Source organism: Oryctolagus cuniculus, chromosome 5 (genome assembly GCF_964237555.1).
Source record: "Oryctolagus cuniculus chromosome 5, mOryCun1.1, whole genome shotgun sequence".
NCBI classification, from domain to species: domain Eukaryota; kingdom Metazoa; phylum Chordata; class Mammalia; order Lagomorpha; family Leporidae; genus Oryctolagus; species Oryctolagus cuniculus.
In genome coordinates, this window is record NC_091436.1 from 97,784,968 (window position 1) to 97,812,142 (window position 27,175).

Here is a 27,175-nt window from a genome sequence, read left to right on the forward strand (position 1 = left end):
CCCTTCTTCTTCCTTCTTCACCTATTCCCACTCTTAATTTTTACAAAGATCAATTTTTCTGTTTACTTTATACTCTTAAGAGTATTTAGTAAATAAATACAGTAAATAAAGAGTTCAACAAATAGTATAAAGAAAAGAAATTTTCCTCATTTTCCTCAACAGTGTAGACAAAGGCTGTAAACAATCATTGAATCTCAAAATGTCAATTTCACCCCAAAACATTACATTTTAGCTACTCTATTAGTTACCATAGATCAGGGAAAGCATATGGCATTTGTCTTTTTGGGACTGGCTTATTTCACTAAGTATAATGGTTTCCAGTTGCATCATTTTGTTGCAAAAGATAGGATTTTTTTTAACTTCTGAGTAGTATTCCATAGTATATACCATAATTTCTTTATCCAGTTATCACTTGATGGACATCTGAGTTAATTCCATATCTTTGTTATTGTGAATTCAGCTGCAATGAATATGAGGATAAAGAGAACTCTTTGATGTGCTGATTTCACTTTGTGTAAATTCCCAAGAGTGGGATGACTGAATCATATGGTAGATCTGTTTTCAGCTTTCTAAGGTACCTCCATGCTGTCTTCCAGAACTGCTGCACCAGTTTACATTCCCACCAACAGTGGAGTAGGGTACCTTTTATCCCACATCCTCACCAGCATTTGTTGTTCATTGATTTCCAGATGAGAACCATTCTAACTGGGGTGAGGTGAAACCTCATTGTATTTTTGATTTGCATATCCCTGATGGCTAGTGATCCTGAGCATTTTTTCAAGTGTTTGTTGGCCATTTGAATTTCCTCTTTTGATTAATGCCTATCCAAGTCCTTTGCCCATTTCTTAACTAGATTGTTTGTTTTGTTGTTGTTGAGTTTCTTGAGCTTGTTGTAGATTCTGGATCTTAATCCTTTATCGGTTGTGTAGTTGGCAAGTATTTTCTCCCATTCTGTCAGTTGCCTCTTTACTTTGCTGAGCATTTCTTTTGCCATGCAGAAGCTTCTCAACTTGATGTAATCCCATTTGTTAATTTTGTCTTTGATTGCCTGTGCTTCTGGGGTCTCTTCCAAGACTTCTTTACCTATGCCAATGTTTTGCAGAGTTTCTCCATTTTTCTCTAGTAATTTGATGGTATCAGGTCATAGATTTAGGTCCTTTATCTGTTTTGAGTGGATTTTTGTGTAAGGTATAAGGTAGGGGGTCTTGTTTCACACTTCTGCATGTAGAGATCCGATTTTCCCAGCACTGTTTGTTGAAGAGACTGTCCTTTCTCCAGGGATTGATTTTAGCTCCTTTTTCAAAGATAAGCTAGTTATAGATGCATGGATTGATTTCTGGAGTTTCTACTTGGTTCCATTGGACTACATGTCCATTTTTTGCCAATACCAGGCTGTTTTGATTATAACTGTGCTGCAGTATGTCTTGAAATCTGGTATTGCAATGCTTCTGGCTTTGCTTTTGTTGTATAAGATTGCTTTAGCTATTAGGGGTCTCTTGTGTTTCCATATGAATTTTGGCATTGTTTTGTTCAGATCTGCGAAAAATGTCATTGGTGTTTTGATTGGGATCCCATTGAATCTGTAAATTGTTTTCGGCAGTATGGACATAGTTTTGATTTTTAAAAATTTCCTCACGTTACGATTTAACTGATTGCTTTTCCTTCTCTGATTACAAAACCTCTTGCTGGTACTATCTGCCAAACCATGGCTGAGATCACAGGGCATGGAGTCAATCCTGAACCCACGATGTGTGTAGAATAAAGGCGGAAAGTGAAAGCTAGGCAAGCATCTGTATCAGATTCTAATAAGGGTAACGAGTTAAATATAGACAAACAAAGGCATAAAAATTAGAAATTTCAGATGATAGCAAGTTCTGAGTAAGTGAATGGAGCCGGTACCTGCATCTGGGTTACAAGCCTAACTTTGCAGAGGCAGGAAAGACTAGTCATGGTTGGAGGCTCCATTAGAGATGGCACCATAATTTGAATAAGTTAAATTTCTCTTGTTCTTGTTCAAAAGGATGTGAAAACCAGAGGGCTAACTCTAAAGGACCACAACTTTCCTGTTTTAGCTCATTCCTGGAGATTATTTTTGTCCATAGTTTTAATTCTCTTGTGCTTTTGTTCTTTTTTTAAAAAAAATTAAAATTTATTTGAAAGGAAAAGAGAGAGAGAAGGAGAGAAAGGGAGAGAGAAAGAGAGAGAGAGAGAGAGAGAGAGAGAGAGATTCTTCTGTATGTTGGTTCACCCCCTAACAGCCTCAATGGCCAATGCTAAGCCAAGCCAAAGCCAGGAGTCAGGAGCCAGGAACTCCACTTGGATCTGTCACCCAAGTGGTAGGGGCTGTTATCTGCTGCTTTACAAGTCACTTTAGCAGGAAGATAGATAGGAACCGGAGCATCCAAAACTCAAACCAGTGTTCTGATATGGGCTGCTGGTGTAGTTGCAAGAGGCGGCTTAACCTGTTGTACCACACTGCCTGCCTCTTCCTTCAGTCTTAATATTTTTTTAAGATTTATTTATTTCTTTGAAAGTCAGAGATACATGGAGAGAGAAGGAGAGGCAGAGAGAGAGAGAGAGAGAGAGAGAGAGAGAGGTCTTCCATCCACTGGTTCACTTCCCAAATGGCCACAATGGCTGGAGATAGCCGATCTGAAGCCAGGAGCCAGGAATTCTTCTAGGTCTGCCACGTGGGTCCCGGGTCCCAAGGACTTGGGCCATTTTCTACTGCTTTCCCAGGCCATATCAGAGAGCTGGATTGGAAGTGGAGCAGCCAGGACTCGAACCGGCACCCATACGGAATGCCAGCACTGTACATGGAAGATTTACCCATTACGCCACAGCACTTACCCCCCTTTCAGTCATAATATTCTGAGATCCTCAAGATATTAGAGGATGGAGGATATAAATAAAGAACTATCTTGTTCTCTGTTGATGGTTACAATTATAGTAAAATATTTGTGTATCTCTTCCATTTTAGATTTGAATTACTGCCAAATATAAAAATTACCAATTATATTGCATTAAGACTTTTATATCTAATAAATTTTTCTAATTATTATGCAGAACACTTTCATATAAGAAAAACAGCTAGTTTGTCTTCTTTCTACTATAAGATGATGATGTTTCATTTACACACGTAAAGACAAATCATTTAAAAATCCTTAACTTACCAGAAGAAGTCCCATCTCACTGGGACTAGTGAGATGGCATTGGTACATGCCACCTTGATGGGATTGAATTGGAATCCCCTGGTATGTTTCTAACTCTACCGTTTGAGGTAAGTCAGCTTGAGCATGTCCCGAATTGCACATCTCTTCCCTCTCTTATTCCCACTCTTGTATTTAACAGCGATCACTTTTCAGTTAAGTTTAAGAAGAATTGTGTATTGATTACAGTATTCAACCAAAAGTATTAAGTAGAACAAACAAAAAAAATACTAAGAGGGATAACATATTAAGTTGCTCATCAACAGTCAGGGTGAGGCTGATCAAGTCACCATTTCTCATAGTGTTCATTTCACTTTAACAGGTTTCCTTTTTGGTGCTCAGTTAGTTGTCACCTATCAAGGAGAACAAGTGGTATTTGTCCCTCTGGGATTGGCTTATTTCACTCAGCATAATGTTTTCCAAATTCCTAACAGGGATCACTTTTCAGTTAAAATTTAAACACCTAAGAATAATTGTGTGTTAATTACAGAGTTCAACCAATGGTACTAGAACGAAAAAAAATACTTAAATGGATAAAGTATTACATTGTACATCAACCATCAGGACAAGAGCTGTTATTTCTTAAACAACTATTTATACAACCTTTACATGGTGTTTGATATTTTAATTAATCTAGAGGTGATTTAAATTAACAGGAGGGTGTGCACAGGTGAAATACAAATAATACACCATCTCACATAAGTCATAAATATAACCAAAGTGGATGGTGGATCGTGAGTAGATACATCAATAACAAAGATATCTGTGAGGAGGTGTGCCTGATCAAAAATTTGAAGTATGCAAAACAGTCAGGTATGTGAGAATATGACAGAAACTGTTCAAGTTGAGTGTGAATACCCAGAGGGGAAAGGATTGGGCTTTTGTTGAAAAGTAAGAAAACTAAGCAGCTGGGGTTTTGTGACAGACACTAAGAGATGTGGGTATGGTAGGCAGGGACTGGGTGGGAGAGTCCTGCAGATGCTCACAAGGGACTTGGTTTTATTCTAAATCAAGAGCAGCAAAATAAAGATTTTAGACACAAGAGTAAAATTTGATGATGATCCACACCGGCAGGGGAGCATCTGGTTTGGCTTTAACGGATTTATCAGATCAGTCGTCCTAAATTCAGTTCCTCTTTATCTTTTAAAAATTGCATGAAGGGGCTAACTCTGACAACACAGTGATTTAAATGAATCTGTTTCTTTTGTAGAGTATTGAAGACTATAAAATGTTAGAATATTGGTACTCTGCCCATGAAAGGGCGATTGCCAAAAGAGTTGAAAAATGCATATCGGGGACAAAATGTTCCCTTTTCCATAGAATGCAGAGTAGGAAAAATGTGATCTCTCCAGCTTTCTACTTTCTTTTAGCTAGGGTTTTGTTTAATCAGTAGTGCTTCATATTGTTATTGAAAAAGATATTTTATAGCATGCAGTATTAATTATATATTTGATAATACAAACTAATACAAATACTAACTAATACAAATCTATATGTTATCTCCTATTTAAAGTTTAATTTATTTCAGTTAATTTTCAATAGCTGATACATTTTCTTTTTTTTTTATCTTTTATTTAATGAATATAAATTTCCAAAGTACGACTCATGGGTTACAATGGCTTCCCCCCCATACCGTCCCTCCCCCCACAACCCTCCCCTTTCCTACTCCCTCTCCCCTTCCATTCACATCAAGATTCATTTTCGATTATCTTAATATACAGAAGATCAGCTTAGTATACCTTAAGTAAGGATTTCAACAGTTTGCTCCCACACAGAAACATAAAGTGAAAAATAATAGATGATTTTTTTAAATGATGATGAAATCAGATCAGACCTATTGTCATGTTTAATCCCAGTGAGAGTCAAGTTGGGAATTGATAATTTCTTTTTTTTTTTTTTACAGAAGATCAGTTTAGTGTACATTAAGTAAAGATTTCAATCATTTGCACCCCCATAGAAACACAATGTGAAATATACTGTTTGAGTACTCGTTATAGCATTAAGCCTCAGTGTACAGCACATTAAGGACAGAGATCCTACATGAGGAGTAAGTGCACAGTGACTCCTGTTGTTGACTTTACAAATTGACACTCCTGTCTATGGCATCAGTAATCTCCCTATGCACCAGTCATGAGTTTCCAAGGCTATGGAAGCCCCTTGAGTTCTCCGACTCTTATCTTGTTTAGACACGGTCATAGTCAAAGTGGAGGTTCTCTCCTCCCTTCAGAGAAAGGCACCTCCCTCTTTGAAGACCTGTTCTTTCCACTGGGATCTCACTCACAGAGATCTTTTTGCCAGAGTGTCTTGGCTTTCCATGCCTGAAATACTCTCATGGGCTTTTCAGCCAGATCCGAGTGCCTTTAGGGCTGATTCTGAGGCCAGAGTGCTATTTAGGACATCCGCCATTCTATGAGTCTGCTGAGTATCTCACTTCCCATGTTGGATCACTCTCCCCTTTATTCTATCGGTTAGTGTTAGCAGATACTAGACTTGTTTATGTGCTCCCTTTGACTCTTAGTCCTTTCATTATGATCAATTGTGAACAGAAATTGATCACTTGGACTAGTGAGATGGCATTGGTACATGCCACCTTGATGGGATTGAATTGGAATCCCCTGGTATGTTTCCAACTCTACCAATTGGGGCAAGTCAGCCCGAGCATGCCCCAAATTATACATCTCTTCCCTCTCTTATTCCCACTCTTATGTTTAACAGGGATCACATTTCAGTTAATTGTCAACACTTAAGAATAACTGTGTGATAATTACAGAATTAAACCAGTCATATTAAGTAGAACAGACAAAAAAAAATACTATGAGGGATAATGTATTAAGTTGTCCATTAGCAGTCAGGGCTATGCTGATCAAGTCACCATTTCTCATAGTGTCCATTTCACTTCAGGAGGTTTCCTTTTTGGTGTTCAGTCAGTTGTCACCGATCAGGGAGAAGAGTCTCATCTGGAGGCAACTGCTAGGGCAAACCATTGATTTCACTTTATTTTGGAAGGAGTGTATCAGGGAATAGTCCACAGTGGCATCGCTAGGTGGAGGTTTTTAGTTTCAGTTTTGACCTGGAGCTTTCCAACGGGCGGGGCTCTCCGGAGGTGGAGGGATCGAGGTCGCGGTAAACAACAAGATGGCGCCACAACCCCCGCAGTGAGTCTGCCTGCCTGCCTGCTGCGTGACACCTCACCTGATTGGCTGAAGGATACGTGCCCTTCATGTGAACAGAGACCGGATTGGTGTGCCTGATGCATGGACTCTAGCTTGCTTCTGATTGGTCACATTTTGTATATAAGCCGCGGGTGTGAGGAGGAAGCTCTCTCTCTCCTCTCCTTTCCTCCTTCCTCTCTACCTCTGTCACGTCTACTTTCTCTAATAAAAAGTCTACTGAAGACCGATAAGCGCTGTTCATTCTTTTCTTGCCCGAGAAACCGTTGTCGCGGGCCTTGGGTTGAGTCTGCTGGCCAGACTCCCCAAGACAGTCGCGGCAGGAGTGAAACTTCGATTAAAATATTGTTCATTAACATAACATTACTGTTTTATAGAGCCAAAATCAGTGCTAAAAATGACTTATATGAACATTTTTTTGTGTTTCTAAATACCTAAGTAGTGTTTTTAGAATATTATCAAATAAGCTAAGTACCATTAAGAAGAATAAAAACACTAGAGAATTATTTCTAAAAACATGTTTGGACTTTTAGAAGTTAGTTGATCTGATTGCCTATGAAATCTGAACAACTGTGTCTCTAACTGTGTCTTGCCTATTTTCAGGCACGTTGTATTCAATTGCTGCATTAATTATTTTTACTCTTATCTGACTATATATTTACATGTTTCTGATAAGTATTCAAGAAATATATAGAAAGAGATCTAAATCATATGTAATAAATAAGAATTAATAGCTCAGATAGTATGTCTTAAGGAAAACAGGATTATAAGATAGTTCTTTTTCAATAACAAGTATTGAATTTTTCTTCAAATTAATCAAAAAATTAGAAAAGGAATTGTTAGATTATTTTTCTGCTGAACAAAATATATTCAATCCAAGATCTTTCTAACTAATTTGAAACATTATTAATACATAAAAGATAACTTTTTAAAGTTACATCTTTCAGCAATACATGTAATTGGTTGATAATCCTTCTAAAGAGGTGAGGAAATATCCTTTGTAAATTTCTTTGATTTCTCATCCCTATTCCTCTTATTCTAATTTTTATATACTTAAAATTTTCCACTTCTAAGACATACAGTATTTATATTCTCTTGTGTAACCATAAATTTCCACAGTTATTTAGTTTTGTACTGATCTAAATAAACATGAGTCAGTTTTGCCGTGGCTTCTTCATTTCAAGTTCCTTGTTAGGTCTATCTTTTGTTTAGTTTTCTTTCATTTTATTTTTATTTGTTGGTTTTCCTGCATTCAAGTTTCAAAGAGGTACTCATAAGTAGTGCTTTTATTGAATTTTTCTGAATGTTTTAATAGTGTCTTAAATTTGAAGGAATTTAACATTTTTTTCACATTAGTATTCATGCATCTATTTTCTCAACATCATTATTTGAGCTTGTACTATATGCCTGGCAGGGAAGATACAAAGTAAACAGCACAGACAATGCTACTGCATTTATAAAACTCACAGATCATTGTGAGTAGAAAGACAGGCAAATACACGACTTACATCATGATGTGTGTTGTGAAAAAGCAAAGCAAAGCAATGGGATAGGATTGTTTGGCAATAATTAAATTTGATGGTAAGGTAGTGCTTCCTTAGAGATGACTTCTGAGCTGTAGTTGTAAGGACAAATGAAGCCAGTAAACATCCCAGGCAGAAGAGTAGAAGAAAAATAAGTGCTCAAGTGCTCAGATCCCATAGTAGGAAGGAAAGAGGGAACATAAAACTTTTTGAAGATTTAAGGGGAAGAGAAAGCCTTTTTTGCTGAAACATAGTGAATGGAGGTGAGGTGAGAGTAGGTATTAGAAAATGGTTCAGAGAGATAGAGAAACTAGACCATAAAGCTTTGTATGCCATTAAAAGATTTGAGACTTTTCTAATTGAACTGGGAAGTTCATTTTTCACTCTGCCTTAGGTACTGTACCTTTTGTCCTAATGTCTCATCTCATATTGTTTCTTTCATTTGTCTCTTTCAGGTTTCTGTCATCACAGTTCTGAGATCTCACTGAAAATAGTAGAAATGGCACTTAGATTGATTAGTCTATTGGCCATCTCTCTTCTCTTAACTTTCTGGATCTTTCAGTAGTATACCATCAGCTGAGCACTTTCTCTTTTTTTTCCATTGGTGTGTATCACACATCCTTTCCATCTATATTACTGTATGTATTCTCTTTGTTCCTGGGTAATTAAACAGTCTTATGATTCTGATATCATTTATACATCAGCATCTCCCAAATCTGTTTGTTTTGGTTTTACTCAGAATTCTAGTGCCATCCTCACTTGGATGTCAAATATAACATGGGCAAAAATCAAACTCTTCTTTGGTCATCTCAAAATAATATTGGGACAGAGTTCATCCCAGCCAATGGCAATCCCATCTGCTCAATTGCTCGCTATTATTTTTGATTATTTCCTTTCCCTTTCATTCTAATACAATTTCATCAGTCATTATGGTTATTTTATACCTTAACCACATGCAATAATAATAAAAAAGTCTCATCTTGGCTGCAATTATTGCTCGCTTACGCTACTAATTCAATAACCTTATAAATGACGTCCTTGATTGTAACAACCCTACAAATCCAATCTCTTCAGAGTAGAGTGATTTTATTTATTTATTTTTTATTTGACAGGTAGAGTTATAGACAGTGAGAGAGAGAGAGACAGAGAGAAAGGTCTTCCTTCCTCCCCTAATGACCACAATGGCTGGCGCTGTGCCGATCCGAAGCCAGGAGCCGGGTGCTTCCTCTCAGTCTCCCATGCAGGTGCAGGGACCCAAGCACATGGGCCATCCTCCACTGCCCTCCTGGGCCACAGCAGAGAGCTGGACTGGAAGAGGAGCAACCAGGACTAGTACCCAGTGCCCTAATTGGGACTAGAATCTGGGGTGCCGTCGCCACAGGTGGAGGATTAGCCAAGTGAGCCATGGTGCCAGAAGAGTGATTTTTCTTAAAACATATACATTAGGCCATGTCACTCTACTACTGTTTTTCTAGTGCCCTTCATTTCACAAGCATAAATCATTTTTCTAAGGTATTTAATCTGTATTCAAATGGTTAACTACCTTTCTATGCTTACCATGGCCCACTCTCATCATTTTCTAAGGAGTGATCTGATCTATAGATTGAGTAGAGATCTAAGTCCTCAAATATACTGAGCACACTTCTTTACCTGGAGACTGGATGTTGGACATGCTGATAGCATTTTGTCATACATTATTTTCTTTCACTTTCTGCAAAGCATATTTTTCCTACACTTAATATATAAAAGTGTCCTGCTAGAAAAAGTGTTTGAACACAGAAAATGTGGCTTTAAACTTTAATATTTTATTGAATATGTACTGGATTCTTTTTATTTTTCTAATAAATATTATGTAAATAATAGCCTTATGTCAACAATATCATAGTGTCAATGTCAAGAATATCATAAAGTTTTATCTCTGAAGGGAATATTAACTATTATATCATGAGATACTCAAAGTAAAGTTCAGACCAGTGCCAATTCATGGACTGTTAGTGTTTTTTGCCAGTTAAGGTCTTTAGGTACATTTATAGAAATTTGACAAATCAATTATATACATATATACATACAAAATAAATAAAAATAGCTTGTATTTTTAGTTTTTTGAACTTAAAAAGTTATTTCAGGTATACAGACTTCATGCATTTCATATATACCAATTTATAAACATATACCTTGCTGAGTGTTTCTTTTGCCATGCAGAAGCTTCTCAACTTGATATAATCCCATTTGTTAATTTTGTCTTTGATTGCTTGTGTTTATAGGATCTTTTCCAAGAAGTCTTTGCCTATGCCAATGTTTTGCAGAGTTTCCTCAGTTTTCTCTAGTAATTTGTTGGCTCAGATCATAGGTGTAAGTCACTGATCCATTTTTAGTGGATTTTTGTAGAAAGTGTAAGATAGGGCTCTTGTTTCCTACTTCTTCATGTTGAGATCCAGTTTTCCCAGCACCATTTGTTGATCTTGCTCCAGGGATTGATTTTAGATCTTTTGTCAAAGATAGGTTGATTGTAGATCGTGAATTAATTTCTAGAGTTTTCCATTTTGTTCCATTGGAGTGTACATCTGTTTTTGTGAAAGTATCAAGCTGTTTTGATTATAACTGTTGTAGTATGTCTTGAAATCTGGTATTGTGATGGCTCCAGCTTTGTTTTTGTTGTATGAGATTGCTTTAACTAAAATAGCTTGTATTTTGTTTTTGATTTTACATTTTTCCTACAAGTCATTTTTATTATATTTTATCAAATTATTAATTCAGGATACACTGTACATTTAAAATAATTAGAAATTTATATCTTCACAGATATTCTGTCCTTTTCCATTTTTAGACAAAACAGGTAAAATTCATAAGCATTACAATGTTGTAGTTTAGACAAAAATTTACCACAGTTTATTTCATTGTGTGTTAACACAATTGCAATGGGCATAACCTGATGTCTGTTGAATATCTAGATCTTAAGGTCAACATTTTGCATGGATGAACATAGGAGGATTTGGACTAGATAATATTGCTCAAAAATTCTTGCATAAAATTATTACTCTGTGCTTTCAAGTATATGTATTTTATTTGTTCCAAACTAACATTAACTTATAAGAAGTTGGTTTTTACTGTTATTTAGTTTCCTCTTACATGTCTGTTGAAGCCAGTTGTTTAATATGAACTTGATAAGTCCTCAAAAACTACAGAGTAACCTAATGGCACACTTTAAGAAGTTTATAATTATGAAATAAACAGTAATTTTTTTGTTCTGGATTCAAATTCTGATGAGACAGGAAAGATGAATGCAACATCAATTATTCTTTAATTGTTTTCATTTACTTTAAATAATTTTTCAAGCCAACCAATTTCTTTTCACTCTCCTCTGTTATAGTGCTTCTAAATGGATAGCACACTAGGGCCAGATATGTTATTTATAATAAAATCTTCTGCCTGACATTGGGTTATTTGTGCTCTGAGGTCAACAGATGGAAAAACATCCCATTCCACATGCTTTGTTGTACAATGTTTGCTTACTTGTCAACAGGAGTCCTAGTGTCCTTGAAAGACCTGAGATATCTGTTTCTGAGGAAACATAAAAGAAGATTTAGGCAGCCCAGTCATGCCCTGAGCAACATTCTTGTGAAAATACAGAAGGAAGGAAGCAGCAAGCAGAAAGCCAGACTCAAGGCAGGAATATGAGGAGTGAGATCAGCTGTCCAGAGGCATAGATACAATCCATCCATTATTTAACACTGTTAAAATTATAATAAACTCAGATTGAGTTTAAAGATTGATTTAGGGGTGGAGCCAAGATGGTGGAATAGTGAGGGCGTTCACTGATAGTCTGGGAAAAGATAGTTTAATAAAAGTGGAGTTACTGTAGTCTCAGGAAAAGGCTCAGAAAAAAAATTGCAGAGGAAACTCTTCTGGATCTAGTGGATGTGACACGGAGGACCTACATGAAGAGCAAGGTCGCCCACTGCGTGGAAGCCCAGCCTCAGAGTCTGCACACAAGCGCTGGAAGGGGAGGTGAGATAAAAAACTCAGTAACCTGAGACATTGGCAGGGAGAGGCAGAAAGAGCCTAGAGGGAACGAGGCTTGAAGCCCCACTGGGGAAAGTTCACCAGGCTGACTGGAGGAGAGAAAAAAACAAATAAATAAGGGGAACCAGAACGGATACTAGCCTCTCTCTCCACTCACCTTACAAAGCCGAAAGACAAAGAGCAGGCGCCATTTTGGACATTCGTAAAGTGGTGCCTGCCATCAGCCAAGCAGAAAAACCTGACTCTGGTGGGGAGAAATAACAGGAAGTCAGGACCTAGTGAAAATGTGGAGCTAACGAACTGGGACTGTGAAAATCTGAGGGGGGCGGGGTGAGAGAACTCACCGAGTACACAAACTCAGTAACTTTGGCAACCCAGTGAGAGGCTGCGGAGAAATTTGAGACCACACTGAGGGCTGCATAAACTCTTTGTGTGGTCCCAGGGGTAAGCAGATGAATACCCACATGGGCCAGATTTCATACATCAACTACTCTCAATTCCACTCAGCTATGTGGAATTACTTCCCAACTGAGTCAAAAAAAAAAAAAAAAAGAGAGAGAGAGAGAGCTAGTGAGTGAGAGAACAATCTGGGTGAAACACCTTTGGCACACCCTTAACCCTGAAGAACCAAACAGAACTCTCTGGCCACACCAATCACAGCCTCTAAGGATCCATCAAAAGCAGACAGTCCATTTAATCTAGAGTCACGGTATAACGAGAAAAAAACACAACACTGAAGAAACCAAAGAATAACTCCAATATGCCAAACAACAAATGCAAAAACCGAGGTAACAAGAACAAGGAAGACACTATGACACCCCCAAATGAAATAGACACCCCAATTCAAGATTATGAAGATGATGAGATAGAAGAAATGCAAGAAGCGGTTCTCAAAAAATTGATAAGAACATTAAGAAGTTCTCAGAGACAAATTCTTGAACTACAGAAATCCTTACTGGACAAGATAGAAATTCTCTCTCATGAAAATGAAATAATAAGGAAGAACCAAAATTAAATGAAATAACTAGTAGAAAATGAAACTGTGATAGTGACGAGAAATCATAATGGAATGAAGAATTCAATAGATCAAATGACAAACACATAAGAGAGCCTTAAAAACAGAATGGGTGAAGCAGAAGAGAGAATATCAGACTTAGAAGACAGACCACAGGAAAATATACAGTCAAACCAAAGAAAAGAAGAGGAAATTAGAAATATATAAAATATTGTCGGGAATCTTCAGGATACTATTAAAAAAACCAACATTGTGTTCTAGGAGTTCCTGAAGGCGTGGAGAGGGAGAAAGGATTAGAAGGCCTTTTTAGTGAGATATTAGCAGAAAATTTCCCAGGTTGGGAGAAGGACAGAGACATCCTAGTACAGGAAGCTCATACAACCCCCAGTAAACATGACCAAAAGAGATCCTCACCACGACACGTTGTAATTAAACTCACCACAGTGAAACATAAAGAAAAGATCCTAAAATGTGCAAGAGAGAAACGTCAGATTACTCTCAGAGGATCTCCAATTAGACTCACAGCAGACTTCTCATCAGAAACACTACAGGCAAGGAGGGAATGGAGAGATATAGCCCAGGTACTAAGAGAGAAAAACTGCCAGCCCAGAATATTATATCCTGCAAAGCTCTCATTTGTGAATGAAGGTGAAATAAAGACCTTTCATAGTAAACATAAATTGAAAGAATTTGTCGCCACTTGTCCAGCCCTGCAAAAGGTGCTTAAAGAAGTGCTACATACAAAAACACAGAAACACAGCCATCAATATGAAAGAAGGTAAAGGAAGAAAACCTACCAGTAAAAGAGCATGGGAAGCTCAAAGCATATACTAGAAAATATCTTTGGGAAAATGGCAGGGCAAAGTCACTATGTATCAATAGTCACATTGAACGTTAATGGACTCAACTCTACAGTTAAAAGGCTCAGACTGGCTGAATGGATTAAGGAACAAAACCCATCTATTTGCTGCCTACAAGAAACACATCTTTCCAACAAAGATGCATGCAGACTGAAAGTGAAAGTTTGGAAAAAGTTATTCCATGCCAACAGAAATGAAAAAAAAAAGCAGGTGTAGCCATATTAATATCAGACAAAATAAACTTTAACACAAAAACTGTTAAGAGAGACAAAGGGGGACACTATATAATGATTAATGGGTTCAATTCAACAAGAAGATGTAACTATTATTAATGTATATGCACCTAATTATAGGGCACCAGTTTATTTAAAAGGTATGTTAAGGGACTTAAAGGGAGACTTAGATTCCAATACAATAGTACTAGGGGACTTCAATACTCCACTCTCAGAAATAGATAGACTAGCCAGACAGAAGATCAACAAGGAAACAGCAGATTTAACCAACACTATTGCCCAAATGGATCTAACAGATATCTAGAGAACTTTCAATCCTACATTTAAAGATTTTACATTCTTCTCAGCAGTACATGGAACCTTCTCTAGGATTGACCACATACTAGGCCATAAAGCAAGTTTCAGCAAATTTAAAAGAATTAGAATCATACCATGCAGCTTCTCACACCACAGTGGAATGAAGTTGGAAATTAACAATTCAGGAATCCCTAGAGCATATGCAAACAGAAAGAGACTGAACAACATGCTCCTGAATGAACACTGGGTCAAATCAAAAGAGAAATCAAAAACTTTCTGAAAGTAAATGAGGATAACAACACATCAAAACTTATGGGATACGGCAAAAGCATTGTTGAGAGGAAATTTTATAGCAATAGGTACCTACATCAAGAAATTGGACAGGCCCCAAATAAATGAGCTTTCAATGCATCTCAAGGATCTAGAAAAACTGCAGCAAACCAGAACCAAATCTAGTAGGAGAAGAGAAATAATTAAAATCAGAGAAGAAATCAACAGGATTGAATCCATAAATAATTGCAAAAAGTCAGCCAAACGAGGAGCTGGTTTTTTGAAAAAGTAAACAAAATCGACACCCCATAGGCCCAACTAACTAAAAAAAGAAGGGAAAAGACCCAAATCAATAAAATCAGAGATGAAAAAGGAAATGTAACAACAGATACCACAGAAATAAAAAGAATCATCAGAAATTACTACAAGGACTTGTATGCCAGCAAACAGGGAAACCTATCAGAAATGGATAGATTCCTGGACACAGGCAACCTACCTAAATTGAACCAGGAATACATAGAAAACCTAAATAGACCCATAACTGAGACATAAATTGAAACAGTAATAAAGGCCCTCCCAACAAAGAAAAGCCCAGGACCAGATGGATTCACTGCTGAATTCTACCAGACATTTAAAGAAGAACTGACCCCAATTCTTCTCAAACTGTTCAGAGCAATCAAAAAGGATGGAATCCTCCAAAATTCTTTCTATGAAGCCAGCATCACTTTAATCACTAAGACAGTGAAAGATGCAGCATTGAAAGAGAAGTACAGACCAATATCCCTGATGAACATAGATGCAAAAATCCTCAATAAAATTCTCGCCAATTGAATACAACAACACATCAGAAAAATCATCCACCCAGACCAAGTGGGATTTATCCCTGGTATGCAGGGATGGTTCAACATTTGCAAATCAATCAATGTGATTCACCACATTAACAGACTACAGAAGAAAAACCATATGATTATCTCAATAGATGCAGAGAAAGCATTCGATATAATTCAACACCCTTTCATGATGAAAACTCTAAGCAAATTGGGTATGGAAGGAACATTCCTCAACATAATCAAAGCAATTTATGAAAAGCCCACAGCCAGCATCCTATTGAATGGGGAAAAGTTGGAAACATTTCCACTGAGATCTGGTACCAGACAGGGATGCCCACTCTCACCACTGATATTCAACATAGTTCTGGAAGATTTAGCCAGAGCCATCAGATAAGAAAAAGAAATTAAAGGGATACAAATTGGGAAGGAAGAAGTCAAACGATCCCTCTTTGTAGACAATATGATTCTTTATTTAGAGGATCCAAAGAATACTACTAAGAGACTATTGGAACTCATAGAAGGGTTTGGCAAAGTAGCAGGATATAAAATCAATGCACAAAAATCAACAACCTTTGTATACACAGGCAATGCCACGGCTGAGGAAGAACTTCTAAGATCAATCCCATTCAGAAAGGCAAGAAAAACAATCAAATAACTTGGAATCAACTTAACCAAGATGTTAAATATCTTTATGATGAGAATTACAAAATCTTAAAGAAAGAAATAGAAGAGGATACCAAAAAATGGAAAAATCTTCCATGCTCATGGATTGGAAGAATGAACATCATCAAAATGTCCATTCTCCCAAAAGCAATTTTTTTTAAAATTTTTTTTTGACAGGCAGAGTGGACAGTGAGAGAGAGAGACAGAGAGAAAGGTCTTCCTTTGCCGTTGGTTCACCCTCCAATGGCCTCCGCGGCTGGCACGCTGCAACCAGCGCACCGCGCTGATCCGATGGCAGGAGCCAGGAGCCAGGTGCTTTTCCTGGTCTCCCATGGGGTGCAGGGCCCAAGCACCTGGGCCATCCTCCACTGCACTCCCTGGCCACAGCAGAGAGCTGGCCTGGAAGAAGGGCAACCGGGACAGAATCCGGCACCCCAACCGGGACTAGAACCCGGTGTGCCGGCGCCGCTAGGCGGAGGATTACCCTAGTGAGCCGCGGCGCCGGCCCATTCGCCCAAAGCAATTTACAGATTCAATGCGATACCAATAAAGGTACCAAAGACATTCTTCCCAGATCTGAAAAAAATGATGCTGAAATTCATATGGAGACACAGGAGATCTCGAATAGCTAAAGCAATTTTGTACAACAAAAACAAAGCCGGAGGCATCACAATACCGGATTTCATGACATACTACAGGGCAGTTGTAATCAAAACAGCATGGTACTGGTACAGAAACAGATGGGTATACCAATGGAACAGAATAGAAACACCAGAAATCAATCTAAATATCTACAGCCAACTTATATTTGATCAAGGATCTAAAACCAATCCCTGGAGCAAGGAAAGTCTATTCAATAAATGGTGCTGGGAAAATTGGATTTCCACGTGCAGAAGCATGAAGCAAGACCCCTACCTTACACCTTACACAAAAATCCACTCAACGTGGATTAAAGATCTAAATCTACGACCTGACACCATCAAATTATTAGAGAACATTGGAGAATCCCTTCAAGATATTGGCACAGGCAAAGAGTTTCTGGAAAAGACCCAGGAGGCACAGACAGTCAAAGCCTAAATTAACTGTTGAGATTGCATCATATTGAGAAGTTTCTGTACTGCAAAAGTGACAGTCAGGAGAGTGAAGAGGCAACCAACAGAATGGGAAAAAATACTCGAAAACCACACTACAGATAAAGGATTAATGACCAGAATCTACAAAGAGATCAAGAAACTCCACAACAACAAAACAAACAACCCACTTAAGAGATGGGCCAAGGACCTCAATAGACATTTTAAAAAAGAGGAAATCCAAATGGCCAACAGGCACAGGAAAAAATGTTCAAGATCACTAGCAATCAGGGAAATGCAAATCAAAACCACAATGAGGTATCACCTCACCCCGGTGAGAATGGCTTACATTCAGAAATCTACTAACAACAGATGCTGGAGAGGATGTGGGGAAAAAGGGACACTAACCCACTGTTGGTGGGAATGCAAACTGGTCAAGCCACTATGGAAGTCAGTCTGGAGATTCCTCAGAAACCTGAAGATAAGCCTACCATTCAACCCAGCCATCCCACTCCTTGGAATTTACCCAAAGGAAATGAAATTGCAAACAAACAAGCTGTCTTCACATTGATGTTTATTGCAGCTCAATTCACAATAGCTAAGACCTGGAATCAACCTAAATGCCCATCAATATAGACTGGATAAAGAAATTATGGGATATGTACTCTTTAGAATACTATACAGCAGTAAAAAACAATGAAATCCGATCATTTGCAACAAAATGGAGGAATCTGGAAAACAGTTTGCTGAGTGAAATAAGCCAGTCCCAAAGGGACAAATATCATATGTTCTCCCTGATCGGTGACAACTAACCAAGCACCAAAAAGGAAACCTGTTAAAGTGAAATGGACACTATGATAAATGGTGACTTGATCAGCCCTTGCCCTGACTATTGATGAACAACTTAATACGTTATCCCTCTCAGTATTTTATTTTGTTTGTTCTACTTAATACTATTGGTTGAATTCTGTAATTAATACACAGTTATTCTTAAGTGTTGAAACTTAACTGAAAAGTGATCCCTGTTAAATATAAGAGTGGGAAAAAGAGAGGGAAGAGATGTATAATTTGGGACATGTTCAAGGTGACTTGCCCCAAACGGTAGAGTTAGAAACATACCAGGGGATTCCAATTCAACCCCATGAAGGTGGCATGTACCAATGCCATCTCACTAGTCCAGTTGATCAATTTCTGTTTACAATTGATCATACCAATAGGACTAAGAGTCAAAGGGATCACATATACAAGACTAGTGTCTGCAAGTACTAACCGATAGAATAAAAAAGGGAGAGAACATTCCAACATGGGAAGCAAGATACACCCTGTATCTTGCGCAGACTCATAGAAGAGCAGATGTCCTAAACAGCATCCCTTAAGGCATGCGGATCCGGCTGAAAAGCCCATGAGAGTATTTCAGGCATGGAAAGCCAAGACACTCAGTCCAAAAAAAAAAAAAAAAAAGAAGACCTAAATGAAAGATCTCTGCGAGTGCTATCCCAGTGGAAAGAACGGGGCATCAAAGAAGGAGGTACCTTTCTCTGAATGGAGGAGAGAACTTCCACTTTGACTACGACCTTGTCTAAATATGATCAGAGTCGGTGAACTCAAAAGGCTTCCATAGCCTTGGCAACTCATGACAAGAGCCTAGGGTGATTACTGAGGCCATAAACAAGAGTGTCAATTTGTTAAGTAACAACAGGAGTCACTGTGCACTTACTCCTCATGTAGGATCTCTGTCCTTAATGTGCTGTACATTGTATTTAATGCTATAACTAGTACTCAAATAGTATTTTTCACTTTGTGTTTCTGTGTGGGTGCAAACTGTTGAAATCTTTACTTAATATATGCTAAACTGCTCTTCTGTATATAAAGAGAATTGAAACTGAATCTTGATGTGAATGGAAGGGAGAGGGAGCGGGAAATGGGAGGGTTGTAGGTGGGAGGGAAGTTATGGGGTGGGGGAGCCATTGTAATCCATAAGCTTTGGAGATTTATATTCATTAAAGTTAAAAAAAAAAGATTGATTTAGGTTTTTAAAAGTCAAAACTTACGCATGAGTGGTGAATTAGAAACCAATACAGGGAGTCTAAGGGAAGGCAATTTTCCTTACTACTCTACAAATTCACTGAACTAAAATCAATACACCTTTATGTCCATGATACCTATCATATAGAAGATATGTTCAGAATATACAAAATTGTTAAGTAATTTATGATGGCTTTATTAGAAATAGACACAGAGAAACAATATGGTATAAATCAAGCTGAAGTGGCTTTATTCATAAAGTGGAAGTGAGGACACATGCAAAAGTGAAGAGTGAGGATACCTGGAAAAGATGAAAATAGTTAAATGTAGAAGGGTATATGTGGGGCCGGCGCTGTGGCTCACTTGGTTAATCCTCCGCCTGCGGTGCTGGCATCATATATTGGTACTGGGTTCTAGTCCTGGTTGCTCCTCTTGCAGTCCAGCTCTCTGCTGTGCCCCAGGAGAGCAGTGGAGGCCCCTGCGCCTGCATGGGAGACCAGGAAGAGGCACCCAGCTCCTGGCTTCAGATCGCCGTAGCAGCCATTTGCAGGGGGGTGAACCAATGGAAGGAAGACCTTTCTGTCTCTCTCACAGTCTAACTCTATCAGTAAAATAAAAAAAAAGAAGGGTGTATGTGTATAGGTATTCTTACCTGTTAATGGAAAGAATCAGGGTAGAGAAAGACAAAGAATGGGTAACTGAAAAAGTAAGGACTGCATTCTTTTCCTTAGAATAAGGAGAATGGTAATAAAAAATGAAGTAGCTTGACATTATATTCTTTAATACTTTAGAAGCTATAATTGAAAGGCATAATTTTAATATAAATTGACCCTTTGACATTGTTCAAATAGGTGGTTTCATTTTTTTAAAAGATTTATTTATTTATTTATTTGAAAGTCAGAGTTACACAGAGAGAGGAGAAGCAGAAGCAGAGAGAGAGAGAGAGAGAGAGAGAGAGAGAGGTCTTCCATCCGATGATTCACTCCCCAGTTGGCTGCAACTTCAGGACTGTGCTGATCCGAAGCCAGGAGCCAGGAGCTTCCTCCAGGTCCCCTACGCAGGTGCAGAGGCCCAAGGCCGTGAGCCATCTTCCATTGCTTTCCCAGGCCACAGCAAAGAGCTGGATAGCAAGAAGAGCAGCCAGGACTCGAACCAGCATCCACATGGAATGCCGCACTGCAGCTGGCCACAGCACCAGCCCCGATAGTTTCATATTAAGCAAAGCTACTGAGAGTTTGCATCCAGATATGGTTATTTATTTGTAATAAGTTAATCAAGTCCTGCTGAGTTTCTCAACATAACTATTTGGAACTATGAGTAATAATTTAAAAGTGGGTTATCAGAATACATGTCATTATTCAATCAAATTGAATTGAGTATTCTAACTTGCTATGTATTATTAATCCCAGGAAAGAGAAGCTCTATCTGATAAACTATTTGATGGATTTCTTTAAGTATGGAAGTGGGGGCTGACATAGTGGCACTGTTGATTTTACTGTTGCCTGTGACACCAGCATCCCATACGGGTGCCAGTTTGTTTTTCAGCTGTTCCAGTTCTGATTCAGCTCCCTGCTAATGCACCTGGGAAGGCGGAGGAAGATGGCCCAAGTACTTGGGCCCTTGCTACTCACATGGGAGACCTGGATGAAGTTCCTGCTTCCTGCCTTTGGACCAACCCAGCCCTGGACATTGCTGCCATTTGGGTAGTACAACAGTGTATGGAAAATCTCTCTATCTCTCCCTCTCTCTGTTTTAACTTTGCCTCTTAAGTAAATAAAATAAACCTTAAAATTAAAGGCTGCAAGTAGATGTATTTCTAAATGTTATACCTAAAATATACATATGAGCTTCTCAGTTGCAATTGATGACGTTGAAGCAATTAGAGTTCCTTGTGTGATCTCACTTGAAATATTCGTGAATATTCACTAAGGTTGAGGAAGGCCTTTATTCTTTCATTTATTAATCTAAGGAAAATGAAAATGCCATTAGCATGGGCAAAGTATCAGCAAAGAAAACTTGCCTCTAGAGCTTATTGCTGATTTCCCCAATTTAAAATTCTGCTAGCTAACCCTCCTATATAGATTGTACTGCTATCCTGACACTTTCTAATCAATTGCTCTTCTCTTGATAACCAATGGTCCTTTCACATTTCTTTTTCAGATCTTCCCTGGTAATTCCAACCTATTTTCAATCCCATTTTCTTGAGCATTGGCATAAGAATTCCACAAGTTTTGAGTCTTCCTTTTCAGTTAGTTTATTTCTTTTACATTATCTCAACATGTGAAAATAGACAGACGTGTTTTACCTCCTCTGTGGGCTTGTCCCGCAAGGCACACACTGTCAGGACGGTAGGGCCACAGCATTCTTCAACAAGAAGCACCAGAGACAGTTTCAGTGAACATGTTCCTGTAGTAGCAGTTAGGCACAGCTTTTATAGGGCAGGCGAAAGGGAGTAGCTAGCTCAGGGTAGCAACACTAATTCTATAGGATAAAGCTGATCCTGGCGCCTCTATGCTTCTCCAATCAGCTTGATGGTCATGAGGCCCATGTAAACTTCAAGGTGGTCCTGTGGGTCTGGACCACATCCAGGAGCTGTTTATCTAGCTGACAATGACAAGGCCCCTCAACAGGAAGCGGTGAGGAAAATGTGCCTGCGGTCCCTGCTGCCTGCCAGCAGTCAGTTCATATGTGGGTCTCAGTGTGCTGAGTCCTCAATCAGGGATTTTCCTGTGGGGCATGATGTGCCATGCCCTCTTGACCTCCTGCATAGGCTAGGCAGGCTGTCTTCCAGCCAGGCACAGGATCACCCACACCCTCTCTCAATCATACTACCAGTAATGCTGGTACCAACAATTATTACTACTTTTACTAATACCGCCACCGCCACCACCACCACCTTCCAATACGAGTGCTGCTCTTACTACTAACATTAATACCTGATGCTACTGATTTTCCAAGCCTCTATTGTAAGCCAGGCATGGTGTGAGACAGTATGCTTATCACAGCCTTGTAAGGTAGACATTTGATTTATAGATTATCAAAAGTAAAATAATAGTATGTAATCTGCTTGTGAATGTCAGAATTTGTGTTCAAACACACATCTCGTTGGCTTGAAAACCTGATATTTCCATTCCATCAAGAACAAAATTACTTGGGAAAATGCCAAGGAACCAAGATTCCCTGATTAGGAATTTAGAAAAAACCTATGTGTATGTGCTATAATTGACTTAGGTAGGTTAAAGTCAAGCAGGAGTGATTCTTGGCACAGTCTATTCTGTCCTAAACTTCTACTTTATCTTTGGATTACTTAGGATGAAAATCTCTGCTTGAGGACTATGTGTTAGGGATGCATTGGTCTCCCAAATAGATGTTAAGAGATGGAATATTTCACTGAAGCTCATTGTGATTCATCACAATCCATGGAGAATCATGTATGTTTAACAGAGATGAAGCTGTACTAAAGTTATGGAAAGAGACTATACAATTTATGTCTGCCTTATTTAATTACATAAAATATGCAAGAACTTGAAGTTAATGCTCACATATTATATGAACCTGTGAAGCCTTGCATTTTAAAGAATAACTTTACTTATGGTTTCAAAATCATAGAAATGGAGGAAAGAAACAGTCTAAAATCTCATGTTTCTTATCTGACAGTCCTTTCTGTTCAAAAAAGGAAAGGAACATCAAAATTAGAATGTGCACAGAGAAAGACTTTAAAATATGATTCTTTTTAATTTAAAAATGAAATGAGCACTTATTTGTTGTCAGTAAATACCAGACTATTTCAAAAATTTATGGACAATGTAATTAAAAATAATTTTACTTTAGTGAAAAAATTTGAAATCCATGCATAGTTTTATCAAAATATGCATTTTCCATGAATATTTTGAAGAATCCTAATATTACAGAGTAGATATTTGATAAATTCTGCTCACAAACATATTTTAGCTCTCTGAAGAAATAGTCTTTCTTAACCATTTAAGACTTCTCATATTCAATCAATTGATTTTAGAATATTGTTTATAACTTTAAAATTCACTATGGCAGGAGGAAATAGAAATTCCAAGAACTCCAATAACAACAGATTGGAATAGAAATTTAAAATCTCCTGACACAGAAAAATCAAGAACCAGATGGTTTCACAGCTGAATTTTACAAAATATTCAAAGAATTAATACAAATCCTTTTTAAACTTTTCCAAAAAATGGAATGAGGGAGAATGCTCCCAAACTCATTTTTATGAGACTAGTATCACACTGGTCATCAAAGCCAAAGACATCACAAGAATTGAAAACTATAGACCACGGACCAGTGCTGTGGCAAAGTAGGTTAAGCATCCTCCTGCAGTGCCGACATCCCATCTAGATGTCAGTTTGAGTCCCTGCTGCTCCACTTCTGATCTTGCTCTGTGTTAATGGCCTGGAAAAACAGCAGAGGATGGCCTAAGTGGTTGCGCCCCTGCATCCATATGAGAGACCTGGAAGAAGCTCCTGGTTCCTGGCTGCGGATGGGCCCAACTCCAGCCATTGCAGCCATTTAGGAAGTGAACCAGTGGATGGAAGATCTCTCAGACTCTCTCTCTCTCTCTCTCTCTACCTCTCTCTGTAACTCTGCCTTTCAAATAAAATAAATCTTGAAAAAAAAAACTCTCTCCCTGTCACTCTTGCCTTTCGAAAAATTAATATCTTTAGAAAGAACTATAGACCAACATCTCAGATGAACATGGATGTAAACATCTTCAATGAAATACGAGCAAACTGAATTCAACAAGGCATCAACAACATTACACATCGTGACCTTGAGGTATTTATACCCGGGAAAGTATTGTTAATATTAGTGCTGATCATATTCTCAAAATGCATGATCTCAACTGCTGTAATCTCCAAAAACACAAATAAACTGTTGAAATCCTGAAAACGGCAACTTTCATTTTTAAAAAAAGCTATTTAAGCTAGAGAGAGAGCTGAATCCTATGGAGAAGAATGATCATGAAATACAGCAATGATAAAAACTTCAGTTTGAAAATTTGTTAGTTGTCTACATTGACATTTCTTCCAGATGATGAAATTCTATGACCTCTTAATGAGTTAAATCCAGTTGTCTGAAGATGGCAGTGAAGTTACTCATGGTTTGAAAATAATTATGTACACAGTAGGATAAAAGTATACCAAAGCAATTGTGTTGCTCTTCCATCCTCAGAATTGTTTCCACCAAATCAATGGTCTCTGCATGAGTACATGGTAAATGGATTTTTTGGGTACTGAAAACAATGTAGCAGCATGGTACAGAAGACGTGACTATGTATTAGAGAGTGCCCATGTCTGTGTGTGTCAAATCATGAAAGAATCTATCAAATCATTGAAGAATGTGAAAATATTCTTCAAAGACAGACATGATCTAGAAGAAAAAAAAAGGAGCTATTCATTGACATCCAAAATTTCAAAATGCACATGTTGATATTTGGACAGATATTAAGAGGTAGCTGCTTCGTTATCTACTTTAAGTGCTGCCTGCTACCCATTATCTCTGTAAAACCTTTCCTCATAATGACACATTTTCTTTCTAGGTTTTTTGTTTTCTTTAAAAAATTTTTTCTCCATATTTTTATATTGTCCTCACTAGTTTTACTATTCACCATGCTATCTATTTCATCTTTGCATTATTTTCAATATTGGAGATGCAAGCTGTGTAAAGAGTTTAGAGAGTTCTAATTCATTTTATGGGTTTTTTTTTTTTTTTGCAAATTTGATTCCACAAAAGTGTGTTACACAATATTCATTGACTTAGTGTAAGCACTGTTTGTGTAAGAATGCTGAAACTTCTTCAATAAGTGAAAAGACATCCTTTTTATACACTCATAATTGAGAAAGATAAAATTTCTTGCTATTTATTTCTTTCAGTGACTGCATATGTAGTGGTGGCTAATCAAAGTTTTTTTTGTCAGTCTTATCCAAAGATTTAGCTTGTCCATCACAGTATTTCAGATGATTGCAGTGATGTAGCTGAGTAAACAAAATTACACACCTTAGTAATATATGTTTATGTATTTTCTTTTGATTTCTTTCTCTTTTTGAACTTTAAAGAAAAAATTATTTTAATTTGGGCTAAAAGAGGTGATTCTTTAGAGTTCAAGTGTTTCACTTGAGATAATTCCACTTGAACACAGGGTTTCATAACTACATAAATAATAACTCAAAGGTGAAGTCTAAAACGAGCCATTTTACTACCATTGAATATTGTCTCACATTATTTTACTAAAATCTAAATTGCTCTTTGAGCAAGGAGTAATTGCTCACAGGGCAAGCATTCAGCTTCAGTGACATCACAGATTACAAAATGAGTGAAGAATCGAAAGATTGGCAATTAAAATTCTCCTTGACATTGCTTTGGAAATGATTGTTTGATCAAAAGTTTAGGCAACTAAAGCAAAAATGAATGGGAGTACACCAAACTCAAGAGCTTCTCTATGGCAAAGGAAATAATCAACAATTTGTAAAGGTCATCTACAGATTGGACAAAAATTTTTCAAGCCAAATATCTGGGATTATATCGAAAATATGTAAATAATTCACACAACTCTATGCTAAATAAATAAATTACCCAATAAAAGGAAATTAATAAGTATATAATTAAAGAAGACAAAATTGGCCAATAGATATATGAAAAGATGATATAAGTCACTAATAATGAGGAACATGCAAATTAAAAGCACAGTGAAATACCATATCATACTTGTTAGTGTAGCAATTATGAAAACAATAAAAGATAACAGATTTTGGGGAAGCGTGGATAAGTAGTAAGCCTGTACTCGATGCAGCTAATTATAGGAAGTTATAATATGGATGTTAGTAATAACCCAGCAATCTTTCTTCTAGGGATAAATGCAAAAAAATGAAATCATGTAAACCTTGTAAAGATACCTGCCCTCTCATGTTCACTGTGGCATTATTCACAACTCTAAGATATGAAAGCAACCTATGTGTCTGTTGATGAATGAGTAGATAAAGGGTGAAATCTATCTATCTATCTATCTATCTATCTATCTCTCCATTAACAATGGCATGAATGAAACTGAAAGAATTTATTAAGTAAAATTAAACAGTTAAAGAGAACTACTCCATTATCTCACTTATATGTGAAATGTTAAAACAAAAGAGTAAATATATAGAAACAGAATAAAATCATGGTTACTAGAATTGGATGGGAGGAAAGAAGGAAATGGGGGGATGCAGCTCAAAAGGCACAAAGTGAAGCTATGTAGGATGTATATGCTAAGAGGTCTAAGGTACAATGTGAGGACTGTATCTCTAATATTGTATTGAACACTGGAAGTTAACTTAGTAGATTTTAGGTGTTCTTACCACCTACAGACATTCCATGAGGGTAATTATGTGCAAATGAGGGGATGTTAGCTTGCTTGACTATAATAACTATGTCACTATGCATATCAAAACATGCTGTATGTTTTATATATATATGTGTATATATATTCATATATATCTATGAAAGTATAGATGACCTTCATATATTAAAATTAGGAAAATTAAGCTAACTCTTTAAGGTTTAGTATAAGTTAGTAAGAAAAAAGTTTTAGTAAATACTTCACATATTGAATCCCCTATTACATGAATATACAGAGTTGTTTCAGTTTTTTTTTTATGGAACTGAGAGGTATAGTAACATATATAGAGAGTCTGTAATTCAAAAGTATAAACATTAGTAAAAATGTAAAGAAGAAGCAAAATGTGAAAAAAAATCATCATATGGTAACAGGTTTTAAAAGATTTTTGGAAATATTTTACTAAGTGAAAATACTTTTGTTATTAATTTTAAGGGATTTGTTATAAAAATATTATTTATGTGAAATACTATAATACAACAGAAATAAACCATACATATATGCAATAAATAGACATGACTTTTTAAAAGAAAGATCTTACTGAAATCTGTTTTTTTTAAACTTGTATTTAATAAATATAAATTT

General features: G+C 37.3%; 1 long non-coding RNA gene across 1 annotated transcript in view; it reads left to right on the forward strand.

Moving 5' to 3' along the window:
* The window catches only part of LOC138849647 (uncharacterized), a 98,650-nt gene extending 77,666 nt beyond the window's left edge, over positions 1–20,984 (forward strand). Inside the window, exon 2 of the long non-coding RNA XR_011388648.1 lies at positions 20,722–20,984. This is a non-coding gene — a long non-coding RNA (uncharacterized lncRNA). The remainder of the gene's footprint in view (positions 1–20,721) is intronic.
* The last annotated feature ends 6,191 nt before the right edge of the window (positions 20,985–27,175 follow it).